Genomic DNA, 7,902 nt, shown 5'->3' with positions numbered 1-7,902 from the left:
GGGTGGTCAAACATACGTCTACTTCTTATCTTTTTCTTGAAATTTTAGTACCACTGCATTGAAATTTTCATCAAATAGGATTTTTTGTTTCCCAAAAAACAACTAGAAGCTTAGAAACTACATTCAATTTTCTAAATATTCTCTTCTTACATATTTTAAAAATAATGTTCACAACTTATTCAATTTTTCATGTCAAGTTTCATAACTCTTATTTTCTAAAATTTCATTGCCACTTACTGGCCTATTTTGGCACACCATGATCCTGCACATACCCTAGTTTTGGTAGCTTGAATAGTTGTTCGTCCATTCGTCCAACAATTAGTAAATAATTGTTTTTTTGGAGATGTTGGTTAGAGTGAAGACAATTATTTAATTAATTTAGTGATTCCTTTAGGGATATCTAGCAACCAATTTGTTATGGGTTATTAATGTCTAATTTATCTCAGTCGTTGATTGAGATTAAATCTTGGCAATTGGTTTTCAATGAGAGTAGTATAAAAGGAGGTCATTGGGCATTTGGAGAACATGCATTTGAGAAGCATTTGCAGTGATAGCAAATGATTTTGCAATCTTAGCAAATAGTTTTGTAGTAATAGCAAGGGCACAATGATAGCGTTGGAGACAACAGGAGTGGAATTTCAACATGAGAAATTGGGAGAAGAATTTCTAGAGGAGAACAATGTCGGAGCTCTACCATGAGTAAGAGGCAAGCAATTTATGTATCTCTTGATTTGCTGAAGTTTAATAAAATTCCTCATTTGTGGTACTGGTTTTCCCTTTGGGGTTTTTTGAGGGACAATTTGAGCAAAAATATCATGTTCATTGTGTTGCATATTTTCATTCTGTGATTTTATTTGTGAAATTGCAATTGTGTTATTTTTCAATATTTGTTGTGAATTAATTTTTGGCAGTCAAATAATCCATATAAGATAGGGGATTAATAATCAGTAGTTGCAATGGAATTTTCACAGTGAATTTTCACTAGATAATGCAAAAAATAATTGTGCATTTTGTAAGAAGAATTTACATGGAGCAACCTAAAAAGATGGTCCACATTCATTTAAAAATTGCTTATAAATATGTTTTTGTTTTGATAGGATAATGCAAAAAATAATTGTGCATTTTGTAAGAAGAATTTACATGGAGCAACCTAAAAAGATGGTCCACATTCATTTAAACTTATAAATATGGTTTTTTTCTGATAGGTCTTGTTTGTTTGTCAGGCTTTGTTCCCCTCTTTATTTTCTTTACTGTCGTTGGGCTATTGTATTAAGGGTCAACACTCTGTTTTTACTAACAAATGTCCTTGACTATGATTGCTTCAAATTGGTTAATGAAGATCAATGAGTTTGAAATCTTATGAAAATATTTTATAAGTTATGAAACAACATGAAGAAATCATATAGCTTGGTTAAAATATATATATGATGTAAGAGTGTTTATTAATTTACTATAATCTGTTTATATGATAGGAATGTGAATATAATTTGTTTCATATGAAGGTGTCATTTTCACAAGTCTTAGTTGTTAAAAAAAATTCAACAGAGATCTTTTTCCTAAAACAATTTAACTTTGTACGTTTTGTGTGTTTCATAGCTATGATAATATGTCATGAGTCATAATTATTACTTAGATCAAGGGATAATGCCTTTACCTATTTTGCAAGCACTATATAGTTGTTGTGTAGTATTGATCTTATGTGTATACTACATGCTCTCTTTGAATGCTTTATATTACTAGATAGATACGAATCAAAAGATACTCCTCATCTTTTACGGTCACTTTTAATCAAAATCTTGTCTTTAAATTCTCCTCATCTTTACAGTCACTTCATATTGATGAGAGGTAATCTCCTTGAGCAAAACTCATAATCTATGTTGACAATAGAAGCTATAAATGTCTTGGACATAGTCCCTAACACACATGGGGTCATTTGCATCAGCTTTACCAATATCCGGTACCAACGTCTCATCCTTGCTTGCAAGTTGCGAGAGACTGGCCCTCCTCACTCAATAATGTCCTTTGGGATTGTCTAATTATTTCATTAGTGTTCCCATTAGCTTGAGTAAGTTCTGGAGAAACTTGCATGGGTTCAGGATAAACTTCCATAGGCTCAGTAGACTCATGAACTTCATTACTCGGGCATCTTCTTTGGGAGCATCTTCTTTGGGAGCATCTCTGCTTCTTTCGCCTGTTACCATTTTCATCACGCTCGCCATCTCTTGGTATGATATGTTGGTTTCTGGCCAGTGTTTCATCATATTCCCTTGTTACTGGGCATTCGGTAGGAGTGGGACTCTGTGTAGGACCAGGTTGTGTCCCTGATACAGATTCATTTTTGGAGCATTTCTTTCTGATGTGATGTGACCAATGATATGTCCAATATCTCTCAGTGGCCTTCGAGTATTACACTGCTGTGGAGGATTCCCTTGTTCTATTGCTAGTGCTCTTTCTCTGCCACCTCCTTGTGTTGTTGTTGTTGTTGCTCTGCCTCTTCCCATTCTCTGGCCATCAACTTCCTTGATATAGCCATTACAAAATTGTTTTATTTGAAGCTCCCTGTAGCTATCTGGCCAGATAAATGGTTGGTTAGCCCAGTACTTGTTGGAATAATAATTTCTCCTACATCGCGGGAAGAACTGCAATCTTGTAGAGTTTATATAAAGAGATAATCCGTTAAAGTCAAAAGAAGAAATAATGTGTTTTCCTTTGGATCCATTAGTTGTTGAAATTGAAGGGTAGACTGTTGGAATAGTAATTTCCCCCACATCACAGGAAGCATTGCAGTCTTATATAAACTCTACAAAGATAATGTAGGATGTAGCTAACTGGAATTTTGCATGAGTGTGTATGTGAATATTTCTATTTTAGCTATCTTTTGATGAATCCAAGACTTCTATTTATTAAAGCAATTGTAATGTTTTATGTGTCTTTGATCTTTTGAGTAGACAAATAGTGACAAAGAGATACAAAGAGATAGAGGGAGACACACATTTATAAAGGTAGAGAGAGATACACATATAGTTATATTTGTTAGTGTAGGTTTTTATTTTCTCTTATGTTGGGGAATAATTTATTTTCCTACACATTATTAAGATTGCTTAGGTTATAATATAATGGTTAGGGTGAGGACATGTGGCAGAATCCCACATTCACATGTGTCATTCACACCCACATTTGGGTGGTTTAATGTCACATCCTCTTTTGAATTTATCAACCACCTCCCCATAACCATTTCTTGTCTTTACCTGAGTTGGCACAACCATGTACTAGGCATTTACCAAGTAGGTAAAACTCCCTCCTATTTTGGGCTATAGGGAGTTATTATTCCTCTTGGTTTTACATGTCCATATTTTTCTATATAAACAAGCCCTCACCTCTTCCTATGCTAAGTATTGAGACGAGAACACTAGCTCAAATTATGAGTCTAGTTCAGTGCCGAGTTTTGTTCATCTTGGGGTTCTTGTCTTGATTTCCTTCAGTCATTGATCTTCGGTGGCTTCACAACTAAATTTAACAATATTTAGACATAGAGAGAGAGATTGCAAAAGCAAGGGGGAGAGGGAGAAATAGAGAGAAACAAAGAGGGGAGGGAGATGGAGAGGAGTATATATATAGAGAAAGAGATATAGAAAGAGAGGTAGAGAGAGACATAGAGAGATTGAGATAGTGAAAGACAGAGAGATGTAGAGCGAGGATAGAGAAATAGAAACGTAGAGGCAAAGATAGTAATATAAAGGGTGACATGGAGAGGGGGAGGGGAAGAGGGATATATATAGAGAAAGAGAGAGGGGAGAGAGATTGGGAGAGGGGGATATATAGAGAGAGGTAGAGGAAGAAATAGAGAGATAAAGATAGTGCATGAGAGAGATAAATATAGGGAGGGAGAGTAATGGAGAGAGAGAGGATATAGAAGCTAAAATAGAAATATAAAGGGGGGATAGAAATATAGAGTTAGAGATCTATATAGAGGAAGAGGGTAAGAGAAAAATAAAGAGACGATGATAGAGATAGAAAAAGATAGAGAGAGAAAGAGAGATAGAAAGATAATAAGAGAGAGAGGGAGAGAGATATGTGGAGACAGTGAGAGAGAGAGATAGACATGGAGACATTGAGAGGGAGACAAAAATATAGATGACAAAGATATAGAGAGGGAGATGTACAAATATAGAGTCGAAGAATGGGAGAGGAGAGATAGGGGACATAATGGAAGAGAGGAATGATAGATTAATAAAGAGATAGAGGATGAGGAAGAAAGAGTGTGAGATAGAAACATAAAGACATTGTGAGAAGGATAAAAAATGATAGAGATAATTGGGACTTCAATGTTATCAACTACATGGTTTGACAAAGCATATGGGAATTGATTGTCCAAATTTAAAGCTAAAAGAGGTGCCCTCTACCAAATGGGTGATGTGTATGGTGCATGTGTTTAGATAGGAAAACTAAGTAGATTCAAATGACATAGGCATCTAGTATGGATGGGACAAGCCCATCCTTCATTCATAAATCAAGTCTTGTAAAATTCAAATTTTCACTTAATCTATCTTGTCTATTATATTGGTTAAATAAATAGGCTTAGGACCCTACATTTAATAGAAACTAGAAATGGATAAAAAGTCTAATATTTTAATCTTGTAGAAGAATAAATAAAATATATAGAATGCACAAAGTGAACTAATGCAAACTAGAAGTAATGTTTTGTATACGTGTTAGAAGTAATTTCTTGTATGCCAAATGTAGACTTCGTAATTATTAACTTCTAACAAAGGTGCATTGTAACTAGCATGGATATCTTAAAAAGCGTTATATAAAGGTTTAAATAGAATACACAATAGACATGTGTATTAGACAAGTGTAAATGACATATGTATAAATAGGAGACTTAGATAGGTACAAATGATACTGGTGTCTAGATATGATCATTGGATAGATAAAAAGAGATAGGAGGGAGAAATGGATAAATATGGAGAAATAAATAGGGGGGATGAGGATACATACATACATACATACATACATACATACATACATATATATATATATATATATATATAGAGAGAGAGAGAGAGAGAGAGAGAGAGAGAGAGAGAGAGAGAGAGAGAGGAATGTCATGTATAGAGGGAGAGAAGGGGAAAAGGGGATATATAGATAAAAATTAAGAATATATATATATATATATATATATATATATATATATATATATATATATATATATATATATATATATCACTAAAAAGAATATAATTAAAAAAATATTAAAAATATCAAATTAAAAGTTTTGCATGGACTCTTAAATTTTGAGTCATTATTCAACAACAAAAAAATATTTTAATATTTTGAAACTAAACAAAATATTCCTTATATACATGAAAAGAACAAATAATTATTTCCCATATACAAACATGAAATAAAAGGTAAATATATAAATATTACTTAATATTTTGAAACTAGACATAAAATCCATTTTATCTACTGTCATATACATTACAATAGCTATATGGTCCCCAAGATCTATCCTTGGCTGTGATACTTTTAAATCAAATCAAACAACATTTGCCTAGCTCTATTGGAGATCAGGTTTGAAGAACAAACACTGCTGCCCACAAGTGATTGGAAATCTTAAAAACTAGGCATGAAATAAGCTAGTGTGCTTGTGAAAGAGATATAGATGGATGAAGGGATGGAGATAGATCCTTGGTTGTGATACTTTTAAATCAAATCAAACAACATTCACCTAGCTCTATTGGAGATCAAGTTTGAAGAACAAACACTGTTGCCCACAAGTGATTGGAAATCTGAAAAATTAGACATGAAAAAAGCTAGTGTACTTGAGTGAGAGAGAGAGAGAGAGAGAGAGAGGGGGGGGGGGGATATATAATAAAAATAAACCTAAAAAGAATATAATTAAAAAATATATTAAAAATTTCAAATTAAAAGTTTAATATTTTGAAATTAAACAAAATATTCCCTTTATACACAAAAAGAACAAATAATTATTTCCCATACAAACATGAAATAAAGGTAAAAATATAAATATTACTTAATATACATTACAGTAGCTATATGGTTCCCAAGATCTATCCTTGGCTTTGATACTTTTAAATCAAATCAAACAACATTAGCCTAGCTCTATTGGAGATCAAGTTCGAAGAATAGACACATAATAGTTGTGACTTTAAAGTTGTTATTAGGAAATGTACCATTAGTTGTGAAAAGTAACCAATCATGTGATGCCACATCAGCTACACAAGTGTTGGGGCCTCTTTTGCAAGCTTATTGGTCTTTTTTTTGGCTTGTTTTAGACACCTTGGCAAAAAGCATGCTGATGTGGCACCATACTTATGATGTGACCCTGAAACCTTTGTTATAAGTAGGGGACTTGCCAAGTAAGCTACTGTAAAAAATTGGGAGTGACTTGAAATTTCCATGTAGAATTTTTCCAAGCGCTAAATTAGAGTGCACAACTACTGGTGCTCTTCTCCTATTCCCTTTATAAATAAAAAGAACAAATAATTATTTCCCATACACAAACATGAAATAAAGGTAATAATATAAATATTACTTAATATTTATATTATTACCAAACTTATGATGTGACCCTGAAACCTTTGTTATAAGTAGGGGACTTGCCAAGTAAGCTACTGTAAAAATTGGGAGCGATTTGAAATTTCCACTTGAATTTTTCCAAGCGCTAAATTAGAGTGCACAACTAGTGGTGCTCTTCTCCTATTCCCTTTATAAATAAAAAGAACAAATAATTATTTCCCATATACAAACACGAAATAAAGGTAATAATATAAATATTATTTAATATTTTGAAACTTAATCTACTGTCATATACATTACAGTAGCTATATGGTCCCCAAGATCGTCCCCAAGATCTATCCTTGGCTTTGATACTTTTAAATCAAATCAAACAACATTCTCCTGGCTCTATTGGAGATCAAGTTCGAAGAACAGACACTGCTGCCCACAAGTGATTGGAAATCTGAAAAATTAGGCATGAAATAAAGTAGTGTACTTGTGAAAGACACTGACAGAGCCCTTAAAGGAAAACAATATTGACCTCCATTCAACCTACTTTGTACAATCTCGTGCACTGGATTCATCATCAAAGGCAATGAAAAGAATAGATTGATGGATAATGCAACCTAAACAAAATCATTCAGCAAATTGTTTCCAAAATTCAATGTAATGATATCCTTGGTCTCACTGCCAAATGCAAAGTAACCCATCAGCCCAAAACCCCCATAGATAGCAGTGATAAAAATCAAAGCCAGACAGAGTATTAAACCTTGAAACAGTAACCTGAATTCACAAAAAAATTCTAGAGCCTAACACATAATCAGAACCTCTGAGTCCGTTGCTGTGCACGGGTCAGTATTGCTGCTATCAAGATCCGCCCTGGTGGAATTCACCTTGGCCAAAATCTGTAAATCACTCTAGTTGAAAATAGCCTGCATGAACGCTCGAACCCTCAATGCCGGATTGAAAAACCTAGAAACAGAGGAACCGATCAAAACTCATTGGGATTTAAAGAAATAATGGCATGGCTCGTTCTTCCTCTATATTAAAACTGCCCACTATGGATCATGTCAGTTACGCAATTTATCATGAAGACCATTCTTCACTTTCATGCATTCAATTGTCGATCACCCATCAATTTTATTCAACGGGAATTATTGTTTGCACAGATTTGTGCTACCACCAGAATTTTTATTGATTTATTTATTTAGTTGTGTAAATTATAAGTTCAACTCTAAAATTTCATATAATGATGAATGTCATCGAAAATTTAATCTTTCATGGGTCAACAGAATTTTTCTTCTTAATTAATGATAAGAGATTTATACAATTTATCGAATAAATAGAAATCTGTTTCTGAATTAAATTGTGTACAAG

The sequence above is a fragment of the Cryptomeria japonica genome, chromosome 10 (genome assembly GCF_030272615.1).
Source record: "Cryptomeria japonica chromosome 10, Sugi_1.0, whole genome shotgun sequence".
NCBI classification, from domain to species: Eukaryota; Viridiplantae; Streptophyta; class Pinopsida; order Cupressales; family Cupressaceae; genus Cryptomeria; species Cryptomeria japonica.
This window is presented reverse-complemented; position numbering follows the sequence as displayed.